We start from the raw sequence: 7,713 nt of genomic DNA, 5'->3' as shown, positions 1-7,713 counted from the left end.
ACAAATTCGGTTTCCCCTGTCCCAGCGGTGGCACCCAGCACAGACCCTACTGCCGAGGAAGTGCTTAAGACTTGGTCTCCTCCTGGGGAAACTGAACAGTTAGACTCCTCCAACCCCTCCTCACCAGCTTCTTCACCCGACCGCACCCCAGCGCCTCACTCTAACGACCAAGCGCAGGAGGGCATTTGGTCGGCACAATTCCATGCATTCATGCAGGATGCATTCTCCCAGTTCATGGCTTCTAAGGGACAAGTGGCCTTTCACACAACCCGTAAGGGTCGGGCTAGGCCACCCCCTACCAGCACCTCTGAAACTTCCTCTCAACTGGGAGAGGGTGACTCAGTGGACCTCGACATGTCAGACATGCCCCTCTCGGAGGACGAGGAGACGGCACCTGAGCAGGCAACGAGCTCTGGACTCTTTAACCCAGCGCTCCTAAAATCACTCCTGGTAAAGGCTGTTTCCACAGTCAACCTAACATCAGTACAGGATGAGAAGCCCTCAACAAGCAAGGAGGCCAATCCTCTGTTTGCCAAAAAGGTTCCACAAGATAAGTACATCCCATGTGCGGAGGTCTTCATGACCACGCTGGAGGAACAATGGTCCTCACTTGCAAGCCCACCGGCACCAAACAGCGCGGAAAGAAAGCTTTTTCAACCTATCTCCCTCCTTCTCTAACATGTTAGAGGTTCCCACTGTCGATAACCCATTAATCTCATTATTTTCTACCTCCGCGATTCCAGGAGACATGGCGGAGGTCTTGAGGCCTGAGGAGAAGAAATTTGAACACTCACTCCGGCGTTCCCATATGGCTGCAGCCTGGGCGGCCAGAGCAGCCACTTCCTCATCTTTCTTCGCGAGGGCCAGCATCATGTGGCTGAGGGAACTGCAAGGCACGGTGCCTCCAGACCAGGTCAGAATACACCAAACATTGGCCAAGCTCCTCGCGGCCTCGCAATTTGTCTCAGACGCTTCACTGTACGCAACAAAGTATGCGGCTAGATCCATTGCGGCCACAGTGGCCTCACGTAGGCTACTATGGCTCAAAAATTGGAAGACAGACCTGAGGTCCAAATGGCGTCTTTCGACGTCCAAATACAGTGGAGTAGACCTATTTGGTTCCATTCTGGACCCACATGTCAGCGAAGGCAGAGACAAGAAAAAAATCCTAGTACACCCATCAAAGAAGTTAGACAGGAGAGGCAGTCAGGACTTCCGGAGACAGGGTTCCCGCCCAGGAAGCCCCTGGGAATGGAGGCAGCCCTTTCGATCAGGGCAATCCTGGGACTGGCCCAGAGGCTCACGATCCTTCTACCCCAGACAGGATCGAACCCAGGATCGCCAGAGCCCGGGAGCCAGGGGCCAGTTCCAGTCCAGACGCCCATATAGGGGAGCGGGAGGCAGATCCTTTAAACGCACCAAGTGACGCCAAACAGGATACTCCCATTGGGGGTCGGTTAGGAAATTTCATCAGGGTCTGGGAGCAGACCACGACCGACTCCTGGGTCCTGGAAACGATCAGACATGGCCTGACCTTAGACTTCTGCTCTCCCCCACCAAACCGGTTCATCAGATGTCCCATCTCCAGAAGAGCACACAAGACGAGGCTGATAACTTCGGCTATAGTCCACCTCCTGTCAATTCAGGCCATAGAGAAGGTACCAAAGGAGGAGGAGGGAAGAGGATTTTACTCTATCCTCTTCGTCATCCCAAAGACATCAGGAGGGTGGAGAGCAATCTTGGACCTGAAGGGCCTGAACTATTTCATAAAGTACAGGAGGTTCAAGATGCACTCCTTAAAGTCCATACTAGCCAGCGTCAGGGAAGACGATCTACTATCCTCAATAGATCTCACAGAGGCGTACCTACACATCCCCATCCACCCCAGCTACCGGAAATTCCTCAGATTTACCTACGCGGGGCGACATTACCAATACAGGGCATTACCCTTCGGACTGTCGTCAGCACCAAGGGTATTCACAAAGATCTTAGCTGTACTAGCGGCCCATCTCAGGTTGATTCCGGTTCGCGTCCAGTTTTATCTGGACGACATCTTGATTCAGTCCAGATCTCGGGAACAAGCAAGGACAGATCTCAAGACCACAATCCGAACCCTACAGGGGCACGGATTTTCGGTCAATCTAAACAAGAGCCACCTCATTCCCTCAAGGAGACTGCAACACCTGGGCGCGGTGATAGACACGTCACAGTGCAGGGTATTCCTTTCCCAGGAGCGACTGATCAGCATATCCAAGCTAATCCACCAAATTCAAAAGATCAGGAGAGTGCCCTTGCTACAACTCTCGAAGCTCCTGGGAAAGATGATATCTTGCATGGGCATCATCCCATGGGCAAGGCTCCACTCGAGGGAGTTGCAGTGGTTCCTCCTACCCTACCAGAGGAGGAACCTCAGCACCTCCAACAGGAGTGTGCTGGTACCAGCACAGGTGATGAAATCACTAAAATGGTGGCTATCCCCCATGACACTCAAGGGGAGCATATTCAGGGAACCGAACAGGGTCACGCTCACGACAGATGCGAGCCTGTTCGGATGGGGAGCCCATCTGGGGACCCAGATAGCACAGGGCCAGTGGGGTCAAAAGGACCTGTCACACAGCATCAACTGGCTAGAGCTCCGGGCCATACACCTGGCCCTCCGTCATTTCTCACACCTAGTAACGAGGAGACACGTCCTCGTGCTTACAGACAATGTAGCAGCCAAGGCACATGTAAACAAGGAGGGAGGAACGAGATCAGTGGAACTAATGAAAGAAGCATTGGTTCTGGCTCGGTGGGCAGAAGCCAATGTGAGTTCCATCAGAGCGGAACACATCTCAGGGGAAACAAACACCCAGGCGGACTCCCTGAGCAGAGCCAAGGTGGACCAGTCGGAATGGCGTCTGGACCCGGCTCTCTTCGAGGAGATCTCCCGGAGGTTCGGACAACCGCACCTAGATCTATTTGCCAACCACAAGAATACACAACTCCCCAGGTTCTTCTCCAGATTCCCGTCCCCGGGATCGGAGGGAACGGATGCTCTCAGGTGCCGGTGGCCGGCGCAACTCCTGTACGCCTTCCCACCGCTGCCACTAATACCGGCAACCATACGCAAGATGATCCTGGAGGGCGCAGAAATGGTCTGCATTGCCCCTCACTGGCCACGGCGCCCGTGGTTTGCCGACCTCGTGGACCTTTCGATATCACCTCCGTGGAGGATTCCCCCGGACAGGGTAAAACTCAGTCAGGGCAAGCTTGTACACCCAGATCCCCAGTGGCTACAACTAGCCGCTTGGCATTTGAGCGGCAAAGCTTAACTAAACAATCTTATTCTGCAGGGGTGATATCGATCATACAGGCATCACGAAGGGCGTCCACCAATAGGATTTACGACGCTACATGGAAGGGATTCTGCAGGTGGTGCGCTTCGCTTCACCTAGACCCGACCGCAGTATCTATCCCCAATATCCTAGACTACCTATTGGAGGGTCTTAATAGGGGCCTGTCAGTCAATACCATCCGCAGACAGATTTCGGCCCTCTCAACCGTACTCTCCTGCGACAACTTAACTTCCCTAGCACAACATCCAGCGATTAATGCCTTCTTAAAAGGGGCGTCTAACACAAAGCCCCCAGTCATACACAGGTACCCGTCCTGGAACCTGCCTAGGGTCCTTCTAGCCTTGACATCTGCACCCTTCGAACCTCTTGAAACATGCTCACTCCATCACCTATCACTGAAGGTAGCTTTCCTTGTGGCAATTACTTCGGCAAGGAGAATTTCAGAACTAGCAGCTCTGTCAGTAAGGAAGGATCTGTGTACCTTTTTCAAAGACAGGGTCGTTCTTAGACCAGACCCGACCTTCATCCCGAAGGTAAATAGCACCTTTCACAGATCTCAGGAACTTACGCTTCCTGATTTCTGTCCAAGACCCAAACATAAGCTAGAACACAGATGGCACAAGCTAGACGTACGGAGAGCACTGTGTTTCTACGTGAAACGCACCTCGGCTTTCCGAAAGACTGAAGCATTATTTGTGTCCTTTCAACCATCAACTATGGGAAAGAAGGTATCTTCTTCCACCATAGGCAGGTGGATCAGAGCCTGCATAGCGCAGGCCTACGTCTCACAGGATTTGCCAGCACCCACTCAGGTGACTGCCCACTCAACTCGGAGCGCAGCCACATCTGCGGCGTGGCTAACGCAAGCTCCGGTGGAAGAGATTTGCAGGGCCGCAACCTGGTCCTCACCTTCGGTTTTCATTCGACACTACCGTTTAGACTCCCTAGCAGCAGCAGACGCGGCTTTTGGCAGAAGAGTTCTTCAACAGGTCGTATCTGCTCAGAGTTCGGTAGCCTAGACATTCCCTCCCAGGGGGACATGAGGGCTTTGGTATGTCCCATCCATTTGGACTCTACAGTCATCCTGCTGGAGAAGGGGCGTTGTCTTACCTGAACGCCTTTTCTCAGCAGGATGATGTAGAGTCCAAGCCCACCCAGAGGATAGGTCTAGGCAGGGATATAATAAAGATATAATAAAGAGCTGCAAGGTTAATTCCAACAAAGTTTCTCGCCTAAGTCAAAACTGGGGTCACGCCCAAAGGAAGGGGTGTGGCCGAAGTTTTTACCCAGTCTGCCAGGCAGGAAGGCCGTCATAGAACCCATCCATTTGGACTCTACATCATCCTGCTGAGAAAAGGCGTTCAGGTAAGACAACGCCCCTTTCAATCAGCGGGTTTCTGGCTATATTAGGTATACAATTTCCAGAAGTCTAAATTAGTGTGACTAATACCTGCTTCAAGTTATAAAGAATGCTAGTGCCAATCTATAACACTTGCATAATAAACAAATTGTAAAAAATTAGGAGTCCTCAACAATATCAAGAAAATATTTTAATGTGTATAGTAAGGATAATTTTTAGATGCAAGTTCCACTCACATAATTTCTAATAATGTGACAGAATGTATTTATTGGACAAATTCCAAAGAGGCTCTTTGTGTGCTATGTTTACATATTGAACTCCTTTTCAAAGTTTAAAATAGCTTCTTTTTTTACAATATGTTTGATTACTTTAGAAACTCTTTTGAAGTGTCTGAATATCATATATTGAAGCAGAATCAGAGCTTTTTTTCTCATAGAGCACCCAAAACAGAGTTCCGGCACCTTTTTTGGATGGAACCTTGTAGGATAAGCAAGGCGGGTTGTATGACGTGTGTGAGTTCTGGCACCTTTTTTTTTTTTTTTAAGAAAAAAAGCACTGAGCAGAATTGGTGTAGAAATGCAGAGTTAGCTGGGAAAGAAGAGCTTCTGAAGCAGCAATAAAAGCCTGGAAAAATTGCAGATACTTTAATTATTTGAAAATAGATACTTCTCACATATTTGTGCATGTTCTTTTTAAGCCATTGCTTAACCCTGGTATTAATGTACAAACAATGATTTTTATATTTCTTCCTTTTTTGTTTCAGGTGCATTTTGCTTCCACTTCTGGGAACCAAGAGCCCCCAACAAAGTTACTTTCTCTTGGTGGATTCGGTAGATGAGGGGTGCAATATTGCTGAAGGTGACCAGACCTCTACAACCTTATCTGGAACTATAGCTGAACTTCTAGCTACTCACTATGAATTTTTCCCCCCATGGTTGCTGCTCCTCTGTTCTGCTCGAAAGCAGAATAAAGCTGTCACTAAGTTGTTTACAGGTAAGTACATGTTTTAGTGACATAACAGTTATTTCTAATTTGTGCAGTGTTTTAAGAGGATTATATAAGAAGCAATATACAGAAAGTAGTATGAAGAATACTGTATATTAAAACATAGATAACTATACCATTAACTTATATGAACAATCTATATTCTTGGGATATGTACATTTTGTTTAGGATTTATAAACTCCAGATTTTACAACCTGATTGACCTTATTGTTATTTGACAAAAAGAACTTAAATGGGATCAGACTTGGTTTGTAATTAAATGTGAAATCACCAGGAAATCTTAGGATAATAGTCTAGATCAGTGGTTCTCAACCTATGGGTCGGAACGACCATTTCATAGGGGTCGCCAAACAAGGCTATCCACCATTTTTTTCCCCTTTTCTTTGGCCACGCCCCTGGCATCCGATGATGTATAAGTGGTTGGGGGTCACCACAACACGGGGAACTGTATTATGGGGTCGCGGCATTAGAAAGGTTGAGAACCACTGGTCTAGATTGTTCTTACCAAAGAGCACCTGGAAAAAGGCAATGGCAATTGACTTTCATACCTAGATTTTCCCATTTAGACCCCAGAGTCAAACGTGAACTAAACAAATGTTCTGTTTAGTCTAAATATAAATGCAGGTATTCCACAACTTATGACCATATGTTTAACAATGTTTCAAAGTTGGAAAAAAAATAAAAACCTGTCCTCAGGTTACAACTATCATATTACCCCAGCCAGTCATGTGATTGCTATTGGGGCACTTTGCAACCAGCTCAAATTTACCATCGTTGCAACATCTTGTTATGTGATCATGATCTGCAGCTTCTGATAAGCAAAATCAATTGGGTAGCTGGATTTGTTAAGCTTAACAACCACGTGACTTGCTTAATGACCCCAGTGATTCATTTAATGGCCACAGTAAAAATGGTCATAAAATTAGGTCCAGTCACATGATTACTTTCTTAACAACTGCAATCCTTAAGAACCAAAATTATGGGCTTAACTAACCATAATTTACAAGTCGTAAATCAAGGACTACCTACATTTGAAAAGTACTGGGTTTAAGAATGGTGGTACATACATTTGTTTGTCTTTCTAAACATTCTAGATTTATTACTTTACATTTTAGGAATGGAAATTGCATTTTGCAAGTTTATTGAATGGGTGTAGCTGCATTTGATTATGGGAGTGCTGTTGGCAAAAGCTATTGGGAGTCTTCTACAACTTGTTGTTCCAGTCTTGACTGACTTGTAAGCTTATTTTGTCACTCTGCTGCTATTGTTCCTGAGACTTTTCTTAAATGCAAAGAAGTGTAAGCAGTGGATTTCTAGCTTGCCTACAAAGTTGCTTATTTTAAGAAAAGAACTTCAGAAAAACCTCTTTTTTTAAAAAAAGGCAAATTAGTAAGACAAGCAATATGTTTATTTTTCTCTGTTAATAACACATGTAATATCTAATTGGCACCAATGCTCTGGTAAAAAAATGTTTTGGTAAAAAAAAATGTTATGGTAAAGGAAAAAAAGGTGTGGATTGGGGGTACTGAGAAAGAAAAGATTGAAATAACTCCCTATGACAGGAATTCATTTTGTTTTGTGTTGTATTTTTTTTCTTTCTTGCGTTTTTAAGGAATTAATTTTCTATTCTCAGAGCAAAAGTTCACAACTTGAAATGAATGAATCATAATTAAACTTCTAAAACAATAAAATATATGGGTCCAAATATCAGATAGGTTGATTTAGCTAATGAAAGAAGAGAGGAAGACAGTATCTGGTCCTCTTAACTTTACTTGAATTGCTTTACAATTATGTAGTAGAACTCATGGAATCTAAACAAACATTTTGCACAATCATGTCTTGGTGTATATGTATACATGCATATGGTTAAACAAGATTTTCCTTAAAACTACCCACAGCTATTTTAGCTTTGCCTCAATGATGAAGTGTAAGAGTGAACATACAAAGCTATGCAACATGCTCATTCATGCTTCCTGTTGCTTTTTGTTTTACCTTTGCTATTTGTCTCTT

At 45.9% G+C, this 7,713-nt stretch overlaps 1 protein-coding gene across 1 annotated transcript in view; it reads left to right on the top strand.

Moving 5' to 3' along the window:
- The first annotated feature begins 5,569 nt into the window (after positions 1-5,569).
- Positions 5,570-7,713, top strand: part of ANKRD50 (ankyrin repeat domain 50) — a 32,648-nt gene continuing 30,504 nt past the window's right edge. The window contains exon 1 of the mRNA XM_039364521.1: positions 5,570-5,691. The gene's annotated coding sequence lies outside the window, so the exon portion shown is untranslated. The remainder of the gene's footprint in view (positions 5,692-7,713) is intronic.

This window comes from Crotalus tigris, unplaced genomic scaffold, assembly GCF_016545835.1.
Source record: "Crotalus tigris isolate CLP2741 ecotype Arizona unplaced genomic scaffold, ASM1654583v1 scf7180000019772.107562, whole genome shotgun sequence".
NCBI lineage: Eukaryota > Metazoa > Chordata > Lepidosauria > Squamata > Viperidae > Crotalus > Crotalus tigris.
This window is presented reverse-complemented; position numbering and strand designations above follow the sequence as displayed.